Below are 23000 nucleotides of genomic sequence, written 5' to 3' on the forward strand. Positions count from 1 at the left end.
CAAACGTCTGCAGTTTCAAAACACATTTAATGCTGCTGGTTCCTGGAAATGCTGGGGTAGTCACCATTGATAATCCAGCTTAGGATGGTCACTAGTGTAATGTTAACAGATGTCACTATTTTATAGTGATAACGTTTGTTATTAGCTTGATAATCATTTTCTTGGGCAAAAGTACCTCTCAGTAAGAACAAGGTTAAAGACCCCTGCACTAAAGCTCCAGGTACATTAGCAAGTAGATCAGATCATAGGTATAAACATGCTCTCCTATGACAGAGACCACCTAGAGCGTAGGAAAGTTATGTCAGAGGTGGTTATCAAAATTTACTATGAATGCTGTAAAAACATATGTCAAAAATAGGTGAGGAGAAGGATTTGAGTGATATCCTTTTAGGATTTGAGTGATATCCTATTATTCTTTCATATGAAGAATAAAAGGTTTATAGCTACAATCAACTATGCAGCAAATCAAAAAAAGAAAAGGTATATTCAGATAGTGAAGCTACAGAAAAACTCGGGGAGGTTAATCGAGAAGTGAGGCAAACTACTTTCAAACCTATTGACAATGGCTTTAAAACATTACCCAAACTCATCTATGCTAACTCTCCTATCCTATTATCTTGCCTTTTTAAAATCTTTTACAAGAATATCTGAGTTTGCTGCAACATGGACAATGGTGCTTGTAACACTTTGAATTCTTGCATTGCTTCTAAATGTCTTGCGACACCTGCTTCTTTCATTCCCTTCCACCATACTTTGTTAAATAATGGCAGCTATGTAATTTGAACAGCTTATTGGATAGCAGGACACCACTGGACAGAAACCCCACAGGACGTGGCCCGGATCCAAAAGTAAGAACTACACAGACTATTGTTCCAGACTTGCAAACCTCCTACAAGCTTTCCCCCATTACTCAGGAAGGCACCAACAGTTTTGAGGTGATGCACTTAGTATACTAAGTCAATAGTACCGTATGCACCTGTGACCCCAATGTTGGATCCTCCTACTCCTGGAGGCCCGTTCAAACCCAGGGAACTCAGACAATGGGAGGCAGTGGGAATCCACACACTGCCGGTCTCCTACACCCTTTGAAGCGCTAGTCAATAATATGGGATTTGCAATAAGGCCAGTTTCTTCTGAATGGTAGGCCTATACACACACTAGCCCGGCCGTTTTAAGCCGACCTACACATAGGCAGTCATTCAAACGCCCCACACACAGTAGGACATGGGCATAGACTAATTACCTGGCTTTATAAATCAGTATTAGACCACACTGGGGTATCCCTAAAACCGCTTATGGACTGGTGAGAGGCAGGTCAGCCATATAATGAGAAAGAATAGCAAAGAGCACTGAAGTGTCCACAGACAGTCTCCTGCAATCCACATTTCAAATTTATACAATTTAACATTCTACACAGGGCTCAACTAACTCCCTTCAAGCTTCACCAGATCTATGCCTCAGTCACAGATATTTGTCTTAGATGCCATCAGAGCCTAGCAAATTTTCTTCATATGTTGAGGCATCATGCTTGTCTTTGGCTCTCCCGAGAGGGCATCTTGGAGACGCTATCAGTAGTGATGGCTCATCTGACAGTGGACCTGATGGAGCCCTGCATCCTGGGAATATATCCTCAACCTAAAGGCCCTAGGTAACAACTAAATTCCTGGACTTTGTGCTGTTAATAGCCAAATGTGCTATAACAATGTGGTCAAAATCCTGCTCCCCTCAACATTTTGCTCATAGAAGCAGACAGTTGACATCTGGGCTGAAGCTGAGAGCCACACTTTTCACTGAACAGAAAAACAGACTTTGAGCAAAGGCCCATCATAATCTACTGGGCACCCTAGTACAAGAGGTAAAGGATTATGAGAAAAGTGACTAACAAATGCCTTGAGTCTTTATCCTTTCCCTGGTATCCTAAAAAAACCTCGGACAGCTTTTGGCCTTGCCTCTAAGATCACAGCCAGTGTTTTTTTGGCCTGCTATATGGTCTACAGTATGCCCCACACTAGCCAAGGCCATAAAGCTCTTGTACCTCCCACTGATTAAATATGCTGTTACCATTGATTTATCTTTCAAAACAACACATAAGCTCCCCTCGGGACCACTACCGGGTCCATAAGCAAAAGGGAGACTTTCTCCTTAACTGACGATCCCTTTTCCTTCTCTACACTCAATGACAAGGACACTCTAGGGGATGGGGAGGTGAGGGATAGGATATTTTCACATTGCATTTGCTGATGATTTTTTAACTTTTATTTAAATACAAATTTAACTTCTGATGCTGGTGGGACCGGGATCTCTCCAAATACACTGACCACAGCCTAAGAGGGGCCCCAAGCAACACCATTTGCATCAAACTCATTCCTGTATGCTGCTGTCGCGTAGGCTCTCATTATTCTAATGAGACTGCTGGATTTCGAGCGGCAGAATCGCCTGCAGTGTGGGAGACTGACTCTGACCCACTACAGGTGATGCCTATCGCCCCAATCTGGGTTCTGCTCCAGCTAACTAGCAGTGCCTCATCTATACCCAAGGGCAGGGATGATTGGGCAGCCTTCAGATAACAAGCCAAGTTCGCTGCAGACCCGTTACGTGCCCCATGCAAGGACAGCTGTTTACAAACCATCGAATGGCTGGCAGAAGTCTCGCATTCACTACCACTAAGAAAGACCTCTTTCATGCCACTAAGACATTTGCACAAGAAGGTAGCTCCCACACTTCATGGATGTAACTGTCTCCCAGCCTTTCATATCTGCCTACCGGAGTATGTTTTAAACAAGATGTGAATTGTAGTGTGGAAATAGGCAGTTTAATGACCCAGTGTATTAACCATTCAGCAGATGGTATTTCACCAACAGTAAAAGGCAACTTTTAAGTTTAGGTTTAAGAAATTTATAGAGCGCATGGCTACCCGGAGGCTTCCTAGCGTTAAAAAGCTAAGTCAAAACCCAGAGAATAAATCCAAGGGAATATCTATGATGAGAATAAAAATGTCTTCAATTCTTACGGAAGGGTAGTTCTAAGTGTTCTTGACGGAGTTCCAAGGGGAGGGAGTTCCAGAGGTGTGCGGCATTGACTGAAAAGGAGTTACCTCCCCATGTAGTTTTCTTGAATCGTGGAATGTGAGCCAGCAAAGCAGCAGAGGATCTCAGGGGCCTTGCCGTGACGTAAAATGACATACTTTGCCTAAGGAATTTGGGACCCTTGTTGTGAAGGGCTTTGTGCGTCATACATAAGGCCTTAAAATTAATCCGCTGCTTTATGGGGAGCCAGTGAAGAGAGGCTAATGCAGGTTTGGCCGATATATATCTAGGTGTATTCTTGAGAGCCGTGCGGCCACGTTTTGCACAACCTGCAATCTCCTTATCACATAGCCAGGGGAACTGAGAAAAAGGGAATTGCCATAATCTAAGCGAGTCAGTATTAAAGCCTGAATAAGAAGTCTTCTGGCAAGAAAAGGTAAGAGATTGAGGATTTTCCTCATAGTTCTTAATAGGCCAAAGCAAAATGAAGCAAGCTTTTTGGATTGATGGTCCGTCGTGGCACGGGGGTCTAGCCAAAAGCCTAAGCTCTTTATATTATCTATGGAGGGCGGAAGATTTTTGAAGTCCTCCAGGAAAGATGCCAGAGGGTTGAAGAGGGCACAATTGCCAACCATCATTACTTCTGACTTTTCATTGTTGAGTTTAAGTTTTTCGATGTTTAGCATGACATATGTCGCTCCTTTCTTAGCCATTAGTTGCTGTTGTTACGTTAAATTATAAGACGAAAATATTTCTCTTGCGCTGACATGTTGCCAGGGAACGTGACCCGCCTTCAGTGTTTGAAGTGTCCAACCCAACTGCAAAATGGACCTTAGCTGACTCTGCCCATGATGTAAGGAAGACATATCTGTTTGTATAATATCTATAGCAGAAGAGACTATGGCCCTCATTCCAACCCTGGCGGTCTATGACCGCCAGGGCGGAGGGCAGCGGAAGCACCGCCAACAGGCTGGCGGTGCTTCCCGGGCTATTCTGACGGCGGCGGTAAAGCCGCGGTCAGAAAAGGGGAACCGGCGGTTTCCCGCCGGTTTTCCCCTGGCCCAGGGAATCCTCAGCGCCGCCATGGGGATTCCGACCCCCTTCCCGCCAGTCTGTTTCTGGCGGTTTTCACCACCAGAACCAGGCTGGCGGGAACGGGTGTCGTGGGGCCCCTGGGGGCCCCTGCACTGCCCATGCCACTGGCATGGGCAGTACAGGGGCCCCCTAACAGGGCCCCACAAAGATTTTCACTGTCTGCTTAGCAGACAGTGAAAATCGCGACGGGTGCCACTGCACCCGTCGCACCCCTGCAACTCCGCCGGCTCCATTCGGAGCCGGCTTCCTCGTTGCAGGGGCTTTCCCGCTGGGCCGGCGGGCGGCCTTTTGGCAGTCGCCCGCCGGCCCAGCGGGAAAGCCAGAATGGCCTCCGCGGTCTTTTGACCGCGGAGCGGCCAAGTGGCGGTTCCCGCCCGCCGTATTCTGAATTAGCCCCTATGTTATTTAAGGTATACATTCGGTCGGACAGGGTATTGATTCCATTAGCTACAACAGCTAATGCCTTTTTTAGATTTTCCTGGTCTATTTGTCTTAACCGGGCAGCGGCGGCTTCTTGTGAAAGCTTCCAGATTTCATTAGATACTTCATATAAGAAGCGCTTTCTGCATTGTTTCTTGGGGCCTAACAGGAAGTCTTGTAAGTCGGTGTTATTGGACAGGAGACTGAGGTGTTCTCTAACCGCGTCTAGTGAGGAAGTCTTTAACCAGTGCTGACATAGTGTCCCTACACTATAAGTTGTTACTATACCCGCATGTTCGGACGATATATAGCGAGGGTCCAGCCTACTAGTTCTAAAACCCCCCGAGGAGTTGACTAAATGTTTGTGACACCCATTGGTATCTATTGGCCATAATCACCACCTGCCAGGACATGTCAGTGAAACATTAAATGTGCCATTCTGGACCCATTCATCGAGCTGATCTTCAGTTGCATTTATATATTTTTGCCATTTATAAAATTCAGCAGGAATAGGTATACTGGGCATGTTCAATTCCTTAATCTTTGCTAAGCCTAAACAACTCGTTTGTTGTACAGTTTAATTTAAAAATCTCACTTGAACAGGTATCAGGCATGCTCTAAATAAAGCTTCCTTCCCCCTTATTTGCCAATGTCTAGTTCCCCACACACTTTTTAAGTCAATCAACTACAGCCAATACTCATAGCCTTCTATAGTCAACCGGGAAACAAAGGAATCCGAATATATAAATTTTGTATTTGTCAATAATATGCGTGTGTTTTCTGTAGGTGGTAATTTAAAATAATACGACTCAGCATTTTTACCATTGTGCCCAGATAATTATGTAAACTTTTCAGAATACGTTTTAGAACTCCCTTGTGGTAGAGTTAGACAATGCTCCGATTGTGTATAATTAAAAACAGTCTTTGGGCTGCTTGCTCTGTGGATGAAATGGTGTCCATAATAATTATAGCAAAACTTATCACCATAATTCTCTTTAGATTGTTAAACATCTTCTTTTTCAAATACAGTATAATACTGCAATTCAGTCATCATAGAATCAACTGTTTTCACATCCCAATCATCAGAAACAACTCCGGGTATTATTATATCGTTCATTGAAAGTTTACACACATATGGTATTTGAATGACCTCCGTGGGGCCGTATATATCAAACGTTACTTTATCCCAAACAATCCAATCAGGAATTGGTATAGCGGAAATGTTCACAAAAGACAAGTCTCTGCAGACCTTGTGAGAAGAAAAATTTGGTTTTAGGACCTCATCCACCAGTTCAACTGTTGATTTTTCAGGAGGAAAATGACCATGTATTAACAAAAAGAAAGTGATGACAAACCCAATCCAAAGCAGGAAGGCTAGTACAGTCAAGGAAAGCCACAGATAGTTCCATAGAAGAATAAAGTATGTTACTTTAAGCCAGTTTATCAGCTTACATGTTTTCGACAGTTCAGGTGTCGAAGAGGCGAATGAGTCTGAGGCGTCATCGTTGAGGTCGGCAAAATATCCAGAAGCAGTTCGTGCTAAAACTGGAGCCGTATTAGTTGGTGGAGTTGGTGTTTCCCGCGGTGGCACAGAATAAATAGCACCATCCGTCTGTGTCGAAGTTGTATCAAATCAGTTATTTCTGTATTATTTGTTGTTAGTGGAACCAATGCAAGATCATATTCCACCCTCCCCAAGCTCAGAGAGATGTCAGTGTTGCTGCTTACGACTTGTAGAGGAACTTCTTGACCAGTAGTGAGAGGGATTCGGGAACTACTGGCTGTTCCTTTTGGTCGGCTGTGCAGGATTGGCCACATGGTGTAGTTTGACATTGTCGATGGAGACAAAACGATTTTCTTTGGCACCTGCCAACAGAGGTAGAATTACAGTTCTGGTACCTTGTATTCCCAAGACTGGGACTGGTGCACGATAAGAAGGACCTAATTCCTTTTTCACAGCAACCTTTTCACGTACTAGATCCCCCACCCTAGGAACCCAGCCGGTAGGCCTTACAGGTACATCCTTAATTCCTGTGGGGGCAGCATTGGCAGAGGAGTTGTCGTCACTGAACTGTTGTAATTCCTGTAAGACAGTGACATGTTCATTTATGTCAAAAGGTGTTCCACGCCAGGACCATCAAGATCTGGAACATACATCAGAGTTCCGAACAGGCACTCAGATGAAGTACGACCCCCCTAAGGACCTTCTAGGCAGATTGTTACATGCTCTCTGGACTCCATACAGGTGGTTAAGTCAACTACAACCCGTACCTAAGACTCTGGCTGTTAAGGATTGCTTTAAATCACAGTTTAATCTCTCCACAATACTATTTCCCTCATGATAAAATGGAGACGAGTACTGGAGTTGGACCCCCAACGAAGCCATGGCGTCTCTGAATGCCCTTGACGCAAAAGCATGGCCTGGTCTGAGTGGAAAGCCGCAACTGCATATGTACGATAAAGACTCGCAAATCTTTAATAACAGTCCAAGCGTCAGCCGAGCGTTGTGGCCACACCCATAGAAATCTGGAGCGGGAGTCAACAGCGACTAAAATGTATTTGTATGTGCTGTCCGGTGCTAGGGGACCGCAATGGTCCAAGTACACATATTGTAAAGGTTTATTAGAAATTAAGAGGGGTGTCTGCGGTGGGCGCTTAGCAGTGGAGACTTTGATGTGTTGGCAAATGTCACAACAAAGGACATACTGCTTGTCCTCTTTGAATAGGCCTGGCCACCAAAAACGTGCCTGTAGCAATGATATCTTAGCCACCACACCAGCATGGGCAGATGCTGCCCCCTCATGTGCTGCTTTAATCAACTCTGGTCTTATATCTTTATTGGGAATTTCTCAAACTCCTACACCTGGTATCTTAACTTCATCGTTTAGGCAGCCTCCCATTCGGTAGGAATATTTAGCAGGAAATGCTTTTGTATAGGGTGCAACATCAGCCGTAGTATTCACAGCAGCCCATATGTCTGTGTCAGATTTCGCTCCTGAGCGGGTTACTGCAGCAACAGCTGCCGTAGCAGCTGCTGACTTTGCGGCATCATCAGCCAGTGTATTCCCAGTCATGTGTATTCCAACGTGCTGGTGTCCAAGTGTATGTACAACATGGACATTTGGTAGCGTTTCCTTCAGATCCGCTACTTTCCCCCACAGAAGTCTGTGTTTGATGGTGTTGCCTTTGGAATCTCTGAACCCATTCTGGCGTCAGTAATGCAGGTATTCATTGAAGGACTGGACACAATAGTACGAATCACAAACAGTCAGCGTGTGCTGTGCAGGATCCGTATGTTCCAGTGCCATCACCAGAGCTACTAGTTGTGCTGTGCAATCCCCTAGGGTTTGCGTGAATGTATGTTGGGGACAGAATTTATTATCCTCTATGTAGCCACTTACGACAGCGCAAGCAGTGGAGTACTGATGCTTTGTTCCAATTTCAGGTTGTGCAGAGCCATCAGTATACATGACTCTATGATGTTGTTCATTCGGCAATGTGTTTGCTGGAACTGGATATTCTTGTTCGTATTGCAAAGATTCTTGAGTTTGTAATTTTGAGTAAAAAATGTAATGTACATCAGTGGCTGTCAAGGACATGGCCCACTGTATCCAACGTGGATGTAATGCTTTAGGGTTAGAAACGCTGGCTTTGGTGACAGCCTCAAGGGCTGGGATTGGGGAGACAACAATAATGCACTTTCCCTGAGCTAGTGGTCTTTCTTTAATGACAGCCACCTGAACAGCAGTGAGAATTTTCTCCATGGGAGCAAAGTGTTGTTCTGCTGCTGGATACAAGTGTGATTTGTAAGCAATCGGGACGGTCTCACCCTCATTAAAGATTACATAGGTGAAACCAATGGCACCAGCAATTACTCTGATGACTAAGGGGGTCATTCTGACGGAGCACCGCCGACAGACCGGCGGTGCCCCGCAGGGCATTCTGACCGCGGCGGTTCGGCCGCGGTCAGATGCGGGAAACCGGCGGTCTCCCGCCGGTTTCCCGCTGCCCTGCAGAATCCTCCATGGCAGCGGAGCACGCTCCGCCGCCATGGGGATTCTGACACCCCCTACCGCCATCCTGTTCCTGGCGGGTCTCCCGCCAGGAACAGGATGGCGGTAGGGGGTGCCGCGGGGCCCCTGGGGGCCCCTGCAGTGCCCATGCCAGTGGCATGGGCACTGCAGGGGCCCCCGTAAGAGGGCCCCACAAAGTATTTCAGTGTCTGCTATGCAGACACTGAAATACGCGACGGGTGCCACTGCACCCGTCGCACCTTCCCACTACACCGGCTCAATTCTGAGCCGGCGTCCTCGTGGGAAGGTTGATTTGCCCTGGGCTGGCGGGCGGACTTTTGGTGGCCGCCCGCCAGCCCAGGGCAAATCCCAAAATACCCTCAGCGGTCTTTCGACCGCGGAGCGGTATTTTGGTGGGGGAACTTCGGCGGGCGGCCTCCGCCGCCCGCCGAAGTTAGAATCACCCCCTAAGTGTGCTTTGTTGTCCCTTGTGTGTAGATGCTGTGCTGCAAGCATGTCTGTCTGCAGGTCTCTGAGAATGCTACTTTTTTGGGCATAGGGGGGCCTGATTTGTGCCCCCCTACATGCCACAATGCCCAATGACCATGCCCAGGGGACAGAAGTCCCCTGGGCATGGCCATTGGGCAAGGGGGCATGACTCCTGTCTTTACTAAGACAGGAGTCATGTCAATGGCGTCTGGGCGTCGTTAAAAATGGCGCAAATCGGGTGGAGGCGATTTTTTTGCCTCTACCTGACTTGCCCCATTTTAAGACGCCCTAACGCCATTTTCCCCAACGCCGGCGCTGCCTGGTGTACGTGTTTTTTTTCCACGCACACCAGGCAGCGCCGGTCTGCTAGCGCCGGCTAACGGCATTCAATAAATACGGCACCCGCATGGCGCTTCAGAATGGCGTTAGCCGGCGCTAATCTTTTTGGCGCAAAACTGCGATAGCGCAGTTTTGTGTCAAAAAGTATAAATATGGCCCTAAGCTTATACCACGTTCACCGGCAACCAATATTGCTGCAGCCTTGGAAGAAGCACACAGTGAGCAAGAATGTCTTGTTTGAGAACAGAGTAATGGCCTAGGCAAACACAGTAAGATAGAACGAAATAAAACAAGATGTAAAAGTGGCTATTGTAACAATAATAAAGCGAAGCTGAATAAAATATATCTGGGTTTAAGTGCACAGCGGCAGGCCTACTATGTTAAAATAACGTGCATGAAGCTATAACTAAAATGGCTACACAACACTGCAAGTATGTTCCACCTCAATCATGATCCCCACCTCAGTGGTTTGGACGGCGACCAACTGGTATATGTCAATTTTCTGTACAATAATTGTACCCTTTGAATGAAAGTCAATAAAAAAAGGTTGCAAATTAAAGCTAGGTCATTCGAACACAAGATTCCTGTTGTGGGTTAGTTCGAGGTTTGTGTACCTGTTAACTGTACAAAAAGTAGTGGAATATTTTGTAAACATTATCCTTCTCCAGTAAAGGTCTCTGAAAATATTTCATGACCACATTTTACATAAATATGTCCTCTGATAAAGCTCACAGCAATTCCAACTCAGGAAGATGTACAACTGACCAGGTAGCTGAGACATTTGAGCTACAAGCAGCCCATTCTGCTTTTTAGACTTTTGCAAACTTAGTTTCAAAATCAGTTTGATGATTTATTGCGCACAGTGGTTCTTGCATCAAAACTACTGGTACTGTGCATGTTTTTAAAAGTTTTTGAAACAATTGGATCTTACTTACTGTGTGGTTTTAAATATATGTTTGGGACTACTTTTGCCTTATATAGCCTTTGTTTTCAAACCTGCTAGGCATATGGACAACCATTCTTATTGTCAGTTCCGCACTTTTTATTTTTGATTTGCTAAAGCAAACAATTCAATATGAGCAGCAACGCACCCTATCAGACTGAATACCAGTGGTAAAAAGCTACTGTATTCTATCTTATCAGATAACCACTTACTACATTGTGTGCACACGGGGCTTTGTGTTTTTTTGCAAACGCCAACCTCCTTGTGTGAAACCTACATTTAAATGCTTGAAGTGTTTTTAGACTACCATGTTGAATATTCCATTGGAACAAAAAGCTGTGCTTCCTGTTTATTGCTGGGAACTGATTTGACCAATCAGGGAGCATCAGGCATTTTGCAATGAAATGCAATTACCCATCCCCAAAGTTGCATCCTTTCAATCTTCACTTGTAAATGCACATTTGAAGACTCGTGTGGGAATACCAATCTCACAATTTTTGGATGCAATAAGTGTCACTTCTAAAATCGGCACCTTCAATTCTGCCTCTGATGCTATATTTGTGTGCGACTTCCATAGCTTTAATCTTCAATTCCATTCTGGCATCACTATCATGTACAGTTGGCCAGGACCAGTATCAATGGAACTAGTTCAAACATGTCTTACTTTCCTAATGCAAATGAGACCTGTAAACACCATTGTCTCCACCTACGGATTCTCTTCAACGCTGCAACTCTGCAAGTGTCCAACCATTTTGAGTGAAATTAACTTAGTATAAGAGAAAAACAATCAGTAGCTGCTGATGTTTGTCTGTGTAGCTGTCTTCAGCCAGTCATTTTTTTTTAAAAATCCCTTTTGGATTAATGTTTTGTTTTTTTGAAACATGTACCAGTAAATTTTGCCACAAGGCATTTGCCTGACATTTATATTTATCTATTTCCATTGATATATATACACATACTCATGTCAATTGTTGCTCTAACCTTCTGCGGATGACATGTTGTAGTAAGTTGCTCCGGAGGCAGTTCCTTTTCAGCAGATTTATTCAAGAAAACAGGTGCCGTGCTGCAGTCTGAACTTTGTAGCCCCTGTGCCTCACAAACTCCTTCAGCCTACTCACCACGCACATTCCAACATGGAACGTTATAATATCAGAATGCCTAACAGGGCATACATGCAGCAGCAAAACACAGAGCTCTGATTACTACATTATCCCTTCCCTCTCATAATTGCGAACATGAAATAACGGTAATAAACAATATTGAATAACTATCAACTAACAAACATTGGTACACATTATAGAATGTACATAGCATTTAAAATAAACACTTTTTTTGTTTTTTAACTGCATAAATATTTCACAACTAAAATAAAATGTTGCTAACTAAGGAAATAAAACTTAGCATAAAAAGAAGAAAAAACAGAACAAAAAAACATACTTTAGAAACTCATTTATTTGAGAAAATGATGCATCCAATATATTGCAGACAACAATGAATACATGATCCCCTCAGACCACTAAGATCTAAACCTCACAGGAATCGAAATTTGACGTTTGCTCCTACAAGCTCGTACTGGTGTTTCTACCAACTCAGGAAACCTATGAGAACTACACTCACTTCCATTTTCTTCATTCAAGACAGTATTCTTTTCATCTTTCTTATTCAAAACAGCATTCTTTGTACACCCTTGCCTTATTCCACCAGTTTTTCCTTCCAACCCAGATGGCATTTCCACAAACTTTGTCAACCACTTTCGTTTTGTAATATTTAGTTACACCCTTCCTTATATAAACAGGTGCTTTAATGTGCACCACATCACCCACCTCAATTTGTTCTTGAGAAACTATTTTCCTGTCATCAAAATACTGTTACTGAAGCGTTACTGACATTTCCACATACTGTCTGACAACATCATCAACACCATCCATCTTCACTCACTTAGGCATCCATCCTGGACACATTTTTGTAGATGGTTTCTGACCCCTTAACAGTTTAAACGGAGATACTTTAGTTGAAGAATGTGAAGTGTTGCAGTAAAACTAAAGCATTGAACGTACAGCATTTTGCACTACACATTTCCTCTTAATTGCCCATTGTACACAACTGTTTAAAACCCATTTCATTCTTTCAACTAACCCATCGGTTTGTGGATGGTAGAGAGAACTTCTTGAATGGGTAATCCCCCCTTATTTAACAACAAAATGGAAATTCCATACTAACAAATTGAACACCATTGTCTGAAACAATGGAGGAAGGAAAACCTTCTCTCAAGAAAATGTCTTTCAAGAAATCCACAGTATTTTTTTGAAGATGGTTCACTAACTAAACAAATTTCAGGCCACTTTGAATAATAATCAATGACCACCAAAGCATATCTAGAAGCAGACGGCAAGATATTGAATGGACCCACTAAATCAACGCCTACCTTCTCCCTAGGTCTTTTTGGAAATTCTATCCGCTGCATGGGTGGAGATCTCACCTTGAACCCCTACTCAGAATTGGCACATACCACATAATCATCTACAACTTGTCCGAAAATTTTAATTCCGGACCCTTGAGAACTCTCGAAGCATAACCCAATGTGTTCTCTACATTGTCCTTGTGTTGAGTCAGAATTGCACCAAGGCCAAATCCACTCACATTGACCTTGATGGTACACTCGACACTACAGTCAAATGGTCTCAAGACCTTTGACCCCACTAATTGAGCCTTGATCCATTCAAAAATAGCCTGACACTCATTATCCCATACAAAATGAACATTTCTTTTCAACATGGTGGTAAGTGGTTGGACTTTGGAAGCATAATCTTGAACAAACCTACAGTAGAACTCACATAGTCCAATAAAAGACTTTAAACCAGGTTTGTCTGAAGGTGCTTTGGCATCAATGATAGCATTAACTAAACCCAGACGGGGTTCAATACCTTGATCAGACACTAAATGCCCCAAATATTCCACATTTCTTTTTAAAAACTGGCACTTTTCTCTCTTCAAAACAACACCTTTGTCTTTCAAGATATTAAGGACTTGTAACACTGTTTTCTCATGTTTCTGTCTAGAATCACTATTAATTAACACATTGTTTGAAAAACAACAACTCCACTAACATCCTTTAACATGTTGGACATGATTCTTTGAAAAACAGCTGCGGCTGAAGACAAGCCAAAAGGCATCCTACAATACTGAAAGGCCCCAATAGGAGAAACAAAAGCTGTCAAATGTCTTCAAGAAGGTTCAAGTACTACTTGGTGGTAAGCAGAAGCCAGATCTAGCTTAGTAAACCACTTGGAACCACAAATAGTGGTCAATATCTCTGACATTTTGGGTAGAGGATGGGAATCCACCCAAATATTTTTTAAGATCCACACAAACTCTTAAATCTCCATTTTATTTCTTAGCAACCGCCAAAGGAGAAAGCCAAAGGGATGACTCAATTGGTTCAATAATGCCCTTCTCACAAAGACTATTGAGTTCTTGGTCCAACTGGTCCCTTAAACTGAAAGGTACGCTCCTCAAACGGTGTTTAACTGGAATGGCATGATCCTTAATGTTAATATGGTAGACAAAACCCTCGATAGATCCTAACCCTGCACCAAACACCGTTGGAAACTGGTTAATAATACTTTCAGTGAAATCATTTGATTCCACAACAGACACTTGTTCCTTTGTTCCAGGTCTGAGGACCATCTTGAAAAACCCTGGTGAAGCCAACCCAGAATAGAAAACGCTTTGATTGCAAAATAGACCTTACCAAAATGTTCCTGCCTTTAAACTCAAGCATATCCTCAAACAACCAGCAAGATCTATCTTTCTCTCATATGAAACAGGTGCTCCATTAGGAGGCTTCAATGGTCTGTTCTGCCAAGTTGCCTTAAACAACTCTTGCGTAATCATAGTTATTCGTGCCCCTGAATCCACTAACCGATCCATTTTCTTTGCACCCACACCAATTTCCACATAAGGATCAACACATGATGATACATCGCCTTCCACAATGGATTCATCACCCAATGCCATCACCATACCTCTCAAATCATCCTGACTTTTCTGTACATTCTCTAAATCATCTGATAATGCATCAGAAACATTAGCCACTTCTGTACTTTTGCTAGCAAACTTAAACATTTGGCCAGCTCCATTATCCTGTCTACAATGTGGGCAAACCTAAGCAAAGTGACCAAACTTTCCACAACTCCTGCATGTAGCTGATCTTGCAGGACAACCTTTGTTATTTTTATAATGAGGTGCATTACCACATCTGAAACAAATATTATTTTGTTTGAAAAATGACCTACTTTAATTCCTAGAAACGACATTTGGTTTTGGTTCTCTCAATTTAACTGCACCCACGCTAACCATTGTTTTGACTTCTAACTCTTTCACAGAAACCTTAGATAATTCAATACTTTTCGCTGTCCGGATAGTCTCTTCCAGCATAGGATTTCCCATAGAAAGTAACTTCTGTTGAACTGTCTTATCTGAACATTTGCAAATGTACTGATCTCTCGCAAGTTGATCAGTTAATGCCTTAAGATGACAATCAGCACTCAACTTCCTCAACGCCGAAAAGAAAGAATCTACATCTTCACCATCTCTTTGGTCCCTTGTGAAGAATTTATCTCTGATGACTACAATACTTGGTTGTAAGTCGAAACGTAATTCCAATTTTTCAACTGCCTCTGAATACTCATCTAATTCTTCTTCATCTCCCTGGTTCCGAACTAATGGTGGAAGATGTTAAAATATGGATCTCCCTTCAAAGCCCAGAGAATGCAGCAACATGTATTTCCTTCTTTCTGGTCTAAACCACGAGGCACCAGTGGCCCCCTAAATAAGTAACAAAAGCATTGAACCAATTTCTCCATGGAACAGTTGGTGAACCCGGAACCTCAAGAAAAGGCAGAGGAGGTAGTACAGACTGCATAATGTAAATTTTACAGATAAGTAACAAAATACTAATAAATTTAGCATGAACAAACAAAATTCTTTGTAATAAAGGTTAAAAAAAACAAAGATAAAAGTTTAGAAAATGGCAATATAATGTAAAATTCACAAGCCTTCTAATAAATACACATCAAATCATCCAAAACATTACATTTCACCTGTTAAAACTTTTTTTTCCAATGAAAATCAACATGGTGTGCATATCACCGAACTAAACATTTCGGTTCCAAGACACTGTAACACCCATTGGCTTAATTGAGTACTTGTAAAGTTCCTTTAATAGCACATAGACAGCGCAAAGGTGAACAAAACCCTGTAATGAAAATTACAGTGGTAGCACACTTCCTTTTAAAAGCCTTGACCTATAAACACACACTACCTTCTGTATGCTAATGGCATTCCTGTCGCCCTAACAACTAAAACTTGAAAATATGCCTGCCGTAAGCATGCACGTCGCTGTAACAAAAAGCAAGATACAAAACCTATTAGCAAACTGAAGGAAGTGTATCTCTGTAGTAACAAAAGCTTTTTAAGATGGCCGCTCTAAGCGTACGCATCGCTGTAGCAACAAGCACGATACAGTACGTTCAGTTTGGTGATAGCTTTTGTATCTCCATAGCAACAAAAGCTAGTTAAAATGGCCACTGTAAGCATGTGCATCGCTGTAGCAACAAGTATGAATTCCAGACATACGCACAAGATGTTAATGACTTCCTGCGCAGTGGATCCACAGACACAAGGAAGGAAATAATGTAAATACCCTAACTGGAGCTGGCACAGAAATTAGGCTTTATGAACAGGCTTATCACTCCTCACGATGAAGAACACGTCGTTCAGAATCAGGTATTCTTGTACTTTTGGAGCAGGAACGCCGACTCCTGTTCCAAAGCTCTTCGATGCTCGTCGCCAAACAAATTGTAGTAAGTTGCTCCGGAGGCAGTTACTTTTCAGAAGATTAATTCAAGAAAACAGGTGCCATGCAGCAGTCTGAACTCCGTAGCCTCCATGCCTCACAAAATCCTTCAGCCTACTCGCCACGCACATCCCAACATGGAATGTTATAACATTACAATGCCTCACAGGGCATATACGCAGCAGTAAACCAAAGAGCACTGATTACTACACATGTGCTTTGTGTTTTCTGCTTCTTTATATCATTGCATTTCATGAATTAATAAATTTAGTGCACATTGTCATTTGCATGTGTGCTTCATTTAGAATTAATTTCAGATGCACAACATATAATCCCTGATTTTTAGTAGGTTGATAGTACACCAAATATTCATACATGTGTAATAATGTGTAATAATGTGATTTATATGGTGTAGTGTATTTTAGTAAATGAGAAACATAATTCATGTGCCAATTCCTGCATTTCACATCATTCATCATGAGGTCTGAATCTTTTCATAAAAACCAGAAACGTGTATTTAAGACTGATGTAGAAATTAGGCCTGGGTGGAGTTTGCAGAGTTCTGCTACACGGAACTCCACGAAGTGCCGCAAAAACTCTGCCGCACTACGTGGAGTTCTGCGAGCAACGGAGTTTGGGTAAGTTGGGTTGTTCGAGATTATTTTCAGCACCAGGAGTTTCTCCTGCGCTGTAAAATCAGTGCAAACTGCATCACATGGAGCACCAGAGTGCGCTAACTTCTTTCTGCCACTCGATTACATTTTCTACTCAAGCGGCTGCTTTCTCAACGTGAGCAGCAGCTTTCTCAATGCAAGCAGTAGCAACCTTCCACAACCACCCGCGTTCGGAAATCTCGCTTGCCAATGCAGCAATCTCTCTCCCTTGCTCTCGCTAACTCAATGTTGGTGAGCCGTGCGTGAGACAAAACTCCGCTCCACATCACTCTGCTGAGTTTTTGGGAATTCCACCTGAAGCATGGAGTGGGGGAAACCCTGCGAACTCCTCCAGCGGAGCAGAATTCTTGTCCACCACTTCTAGAAATATGTTTTGCAAAGAGGCATCTTTAGCTTCATGTATGATGTGCTGCAAAAATCCCAAGTGGGGGCTATCGGCTCCTCAAAGCCAGGTCCTTATCAGCTTGGGAACATCATGATGGGGAAAGAGAGTGGCCTTCTCAAAGTACAGAAGTTAGCAGACAACAGTTCTGTTTTCCAGCTAAGATATGCAGGCTAGAGTCCACCTAGGAAAATTAGATGGGCACTTTGATTCTATCAAAATTAGAGGGGGGCTAGAAAGCAGGTGTGATTACTAAGACTAGTTTTAATTTTTAATAAAGCCTTTTAATTATACAATGTAGACTTCCTGTGTGTGTTCATCTGTGGTGAAAAATGTTTCAGAACCCACTAATATAGCAAATAAACATGTATTCTCACAGCACAGATTGTTTCACTGTACACACCATCATCAAATAACGTTCAGGAGGTTCATGGGTTACAGTCCACCAGATTTCCTTGCTCTGATTGATAAAACTGCTCCCCTTGCACTTTGCCAAGCGGTGTAGGGTTTTTAAAACTGGGCTATACTTACATCAAAAGCTGCAAAAGTGTATCAAATCCACCCACTAATGTGCTAACAAAAAAAATCACCACCCTTTGTACTGTAGTTCATTAACCCCCTCTCCCCCATTAATCTCTTTATGCACATCCTTGAGAGAACAAATTCTAGGAAATCAGAGCAGACATTACACCACACAACATTATCACAATCAAACATGAGAGCAGACCTCTAATAGCTTCTTCCCAAAGTCAGCCTGAAAGAAATACTTCCCCTATGGACAAGTCTTAGAACTTGCAAGGAAGCAGAGAACAATGATGCAGGAGAACCCCCTACAGCAGCAATTGCAGAGTTAGATCTAGAAACCCCAAAGGTTATAGCAAAAGCTTTGGTCTTAGCTCCACACAAACAGTGTAAAACCCCTCCAAGCTCTAATCACTCTTGAACTGAAAAAAGGCCACACTTTACTCACTTGACAAAACAAACAAAGCTCCATAGCAGTACTGAATATTAAAACCATGAATAAAATAGCCATAGCACATGCATTTCCAGAGGCCTCTGATCTTGCACAGATGTTAGTTAGTATGCTTTCACTGGGGCAGCTAAAAGTGGAGGAGAGATGGCAGCGTGTCAGCGAAGACCCTATTAGCCCCAAGGAATGGGTAAAGATACATGAGGTGTGCGCAGAATCTTGATTAATGCTAGGTTACAATTGCTTACAATTGGTGCAATAAAACTGGCTTACTTATTGCTTAGGAGAATGCATACAATTTACAGTACCAGAAATGGGAGTTGCCATAGATGCGGGGCTGCTGCGGCTGATTTCTTGCATGTCACGTGGTACTGTCCAATTATTGTGACCTACTGGTTGGAGATACTAACAGAAATACGGGGAATAACTTGGTGGGAAGTCCCTTGATAGCACCAAAAGGAAGCGGAATTGTCGGTTCATGGTGCTAGGGCTTACAGTGGTTAAGATACAAATCGCTATTGGTTGGCTGAATCCCAGACCACCTCTGTGCCAGGACTGGATGAGGGACTTGCTGGAATGGGCTGTAACGGTGGGAGCACATATGCAATGGTTGCGATGAGATGTGAGTGTGAGAGATGAGGTGGTATCCTGGGGTGTCATGATGCATGTGCTGGCCCCACTCACCCCACAAAAAGAGGATACACCTAGCTAAATGCCCCAGGCTCTGCGCAGATTGGGTGGCGGTCAGCAGGATGCTGTTGGAAGTGAAAAGCAATCTGCCATGAGTGTAATAGAGAATGCAGGCGGACAATTAAAACTACGGTTGACATGTAGAGGCTAATAAAGGTATTCCTAAATAAATTGATCGGAAGCTACATGGAAGCTGGAAGAGTGAGTGGGTTGGGGCTTCTTGTCGGTATGTTGAGGGTTCTTCTGTTTTCCATCTGAAAAATGCCACCGGTATGAGTAGGGTGATGCTACAGACAGGTACTTGGGGGGGGGAATTGGAGTACAGCTAATGCTATGACAGTTGTTTAACACTGATGTATTATTTTGGAAATATCCCTTGGTGTGCTATATGTGCTCCTGTACTTGCTAAAATGCCAATAAATAAAAATTTAAAAATACCACCCAGATTTATAACCTTAAGTACTGTATTTTCCAGCGTATAAGAAGTCTTTTTAACCCCCTGAAAATCTCCTCAAAAGTCGGGGGTTGTCTTATACGTCGTTATACGGCGTGCTGAAACTTCAGGGACAGCGCGTAGCTGAGCCACTGTGCGCTGCATTTGGAAATCGATTCCAAGCGTACGATGGGTTTCACATCCCATAAGATTCAGTTACTTGTGGACACGGAGCTGATCGGTCACGCGTGAGTTGAGCTGTTCTTACCGTGTGCCGCAATCCTCGCTGGCAATTGTCTGGACAGGCGCATGTTCCTGCGCGTGCCCCAATCTATTTCAAGAGCGCGATTACCATAGCAACGACATTTGTTTTCTGTTTCTATCTTCTCGCGCATGGCACATACTAGGAGATTAGCATATAGTAACGGCCATTTTGGATTGGGATATAACAATATTATAAAAAATATATATATTTTGTCCGCATTTAACTTTGGTTGTACTGCAGTTTCTACAATCTTACATGTAATATTCATTCTCCGTGATTGGCTAGTTGTTGTATACTGGGATTGGTGATTCTGAGGGAAGGCAGTCTATCTGGTGAGCAGATACATGTGGTGGTGAATACAGTACAGCACAGTATCTGTACCAGTTCATACAGTACAGCACCCTTACATACAGTACAGTATATAAATGGCTAACTGTCAAGACCCCATCATGGCTCCACCAGCAAGAAGAAAGAAATATGAAGCCGGTTTCAAACTTAAAGTTGTAAACTTTGCCATGGAACATAATAACTGTGCTGCTGCAAGACAATATGGAGTAACAGAAAAGATGGTTCGGGACTGGAAAGTAAATGAACATTTTTTTTAAGTATGCCAAGGGGTAAGTGTGCATTAAGAAGAGGCACCCCACATTGGCCAGAATGCGAAAAACATGGAGCAGACATGCTGAATGAGCATCGCCAAAGCAGTTATATAGTGACACGAAATCAAAAACGTTTGTTTGCACTTCAGTGGGCCAAATCTAACCCAGATCACAGCAACAGATTTAAGGCCACTGTATCCTGGTGTACTAGATTCTTCGAAAGGCATAATCTGGTACTGAGGCAAAAGACAAAAATTGCACAAAAATTCCTGCAGATCTTGATGCCAAAGTAAATAGTTTCCATCGATACGTAATACAACAGCGCAATAAACATGGCTATGCGTTAAGTAGTATCCTCCTGTAAAAATATCTTGGAGTTATGATGGGCGTTGCTGACTCGCCAGGGACTTCCCGGCACTTGCTCTCTCTCTCTCTATTGTTTGTTATCTTCCTCCTATCATCATCAGTTCCAGTTTGGTTGACAGCTTAGAAAACAAACAGCATGGCAGTTCCCATGGGTTTATTGTCTTATCCTTCCTTTCAGCTTTAGAGTGAATTAGGAAAAGTTTAATCCACTTGCACTGTTTTATGTTTACATGTTTGATGACAAACAGCCTTATGTTTATAAGTGACAGTTTTACTACTAAGTACCTGCATGTCATAAGCATTTGAATTAAAATTACCATATTAAAATCAAATCTGATGTTTTTTATTTGGTGTGCATTGGAAGAGGAGTAGTCTTATACGGCGAGTATAGCCCAAACTCTATATTTTAACAGGAAAAGTAGGGGGTCATCTTATACGCCGGAAAATACGGTATGTGTTTTGGCCATGTGGACTTTGGTATCAATGCACCTCAGAGACGCAATCAGTTGGGCATACCACTCTCTAGGAGTAAACAGTACACCTTTAAAAGCAGCATCAGGTAGTGATACCCTCTTTAAGTCCATGAGAGAGAGTTCATTTTTTTCCAGGCCTAACTTGCGGGACACTATCACTGTACACGTGATGACCTCACAGTACTGTACTGAATTCATTCTATTCAATAAGACAGAAAGAGGCTTATCCACTATTCTCCGTAAAGTAGTTGCTAATGTCAGCCTAGATTCGCTCCAGAAAGGTGTGGTATCATGGAGCGGAAGGCTGGAGTCACCAATTTGGAACCCGCGAGGTGTATTCCCCCCGCATGAGTTGTAGTTACAGGGGGTTGTGGTTCGTGAGGGTTTTGCCAAGCTATCCAGTATTACGGACCAGTAGTTGTATTGAATTGGGACAGAGAAAACAGTCTAGAGGGACATGAAGTCGTGTGGGGGAGACAGGGCTGGCTCTCCGGCTGTGCAACTGGTGCCAACACATCGGGTGCTGACTGTGGGTGGGGGCGCATTGATTGCAAGTATATTATAGTTTTAAAAGACCCTACCGCAACGTTCCGTGCCTCCAGCAATTTTCAGATAACAATAAAAATGTCAAGAATACCCTAGTGAATAATGTTCTGCCTGGAGATTTCTGAGTTTTTTTCTAGTGGACGTTTTAAGTAGCGCAAGTGGTTAATACGCCTGTTGCAAAGAACGTGCACCATGCAGATCACAAATTGCATAGGAACGCAAATAGATCAGTGGGTTACTGCTTTTGTCAGAGAGGTCCTTTTTATTGCTGAAGTTAAAATCCTGACATAGAACAGTAAACTATTATCTGTCACCAAAGAACTGCATGCATTCCACAAGGTATAGATTACAGCGTTATTTTTTCCCCAGTCTTTCATTATCCTAATGTTGCCAAAAGGGTTAATCTGGGTATAAATAAATTCTTATTAATAAACAGAACCCCCAACAATGGTGTTACATTTTAAATTGTGAGTTTGTGCTTCTTCAGACCAAACACTCAAAACTATACAACGTACCAGTATGGATGACATGTGACTCCTACACCTTTGTTATGTTACCAACGGCATCTGGTGAAGGCCCACCACCCCCGCTATTAAGAAGCGCACACACACACACAGGTGATTGTGGTTAACTAACCTGTGGAGCGAAGCCCACAGCTATCTTTATTATTTCTGTTCCTTACGTCAGGAGCCTAGCATCTCAGTACCACATGACAAAAGAAAACAGGGCCCCCACAAGTGGTATGCCCCAAACATGAAATTCCTCCTATATCCAAAATCTAAAAATGGAACAAAAAAAACATCCATAAGAGTTATCAGTCAGTCATAGCAGTAAACACACTAGGTGAGAAAGACATAGTAGAAAACTAAAAAATCTTGACCTGGACAGGATCATGCACTGCTTTACGTTAGCACAAAAACCTTCAGTCTAGTAGACACCGCTGGCCTGGGTCTTAGATGGTACTGGCCGGTACCTTGCCATTGGTCACCCACTTCTTCAGATGACGACAATCCATCCGATCTCAGCATGGGCAGGTCTCCACACACTCCCCATGGGGTCATTTGGTCTATCCCAAGCTGGGGCCCTTTGATGAGCAAATCATTAGAGACAGGGTCCTGGCTTCCACTACTCAAGGGACTTGCGTGTTCCTCTCCTCCTTGATTCGCCACAACCTACATGCCCTCACTAGCCTCACTATCCAGGGTTGAGCCCATCACTAGATATCATTTGAAAAATTATACACTCCTCATTACGGATTCATCCACCCTGTTGGCCGTGACCATAGTTCTTCGAACTCGACTCCTGGTCCATGGGAGTAGTTCAAAAGGGAGCCTTAATTTTCCCACTGGCTGTCAGCTCTTGACCAAAATGAGATCACCCACTTGAATGTCTGGATCTCGTGCACGTCTTTCCTTGGACT

At 43.1% G+C, this 23000-nt stretch overlaps 1 protein-coding gene across 5 annotated transcripts in view; it reads right to left on the reverse strand.

The window, feature by feature from the left end:
* Window positions 1-23000, reverse strand: part of SPATA20 (spermatogenesis associated 20) — a 1104606-nt gene that overhangs the window by 530052 nt on the left and 551554 nt on the right. The gene's annotated exons all lie outside the window — the stretch shown is intronic.

This window comes from Pleurodeles waltl, chromosome 7, assembly GCF_031143425.1.
Source record: "Pleurodeles waltl isolate 20211129_DDA chromosome 7, aPleWal1.hap1.20221129, whole genome shotgun sequence".
Lineage (NCBI taxonomy): Eukaryota > Metazoa > Chordata > Amphibia > Caudata > Salamandridae > Pleurodeles > Pleurodeles waltl.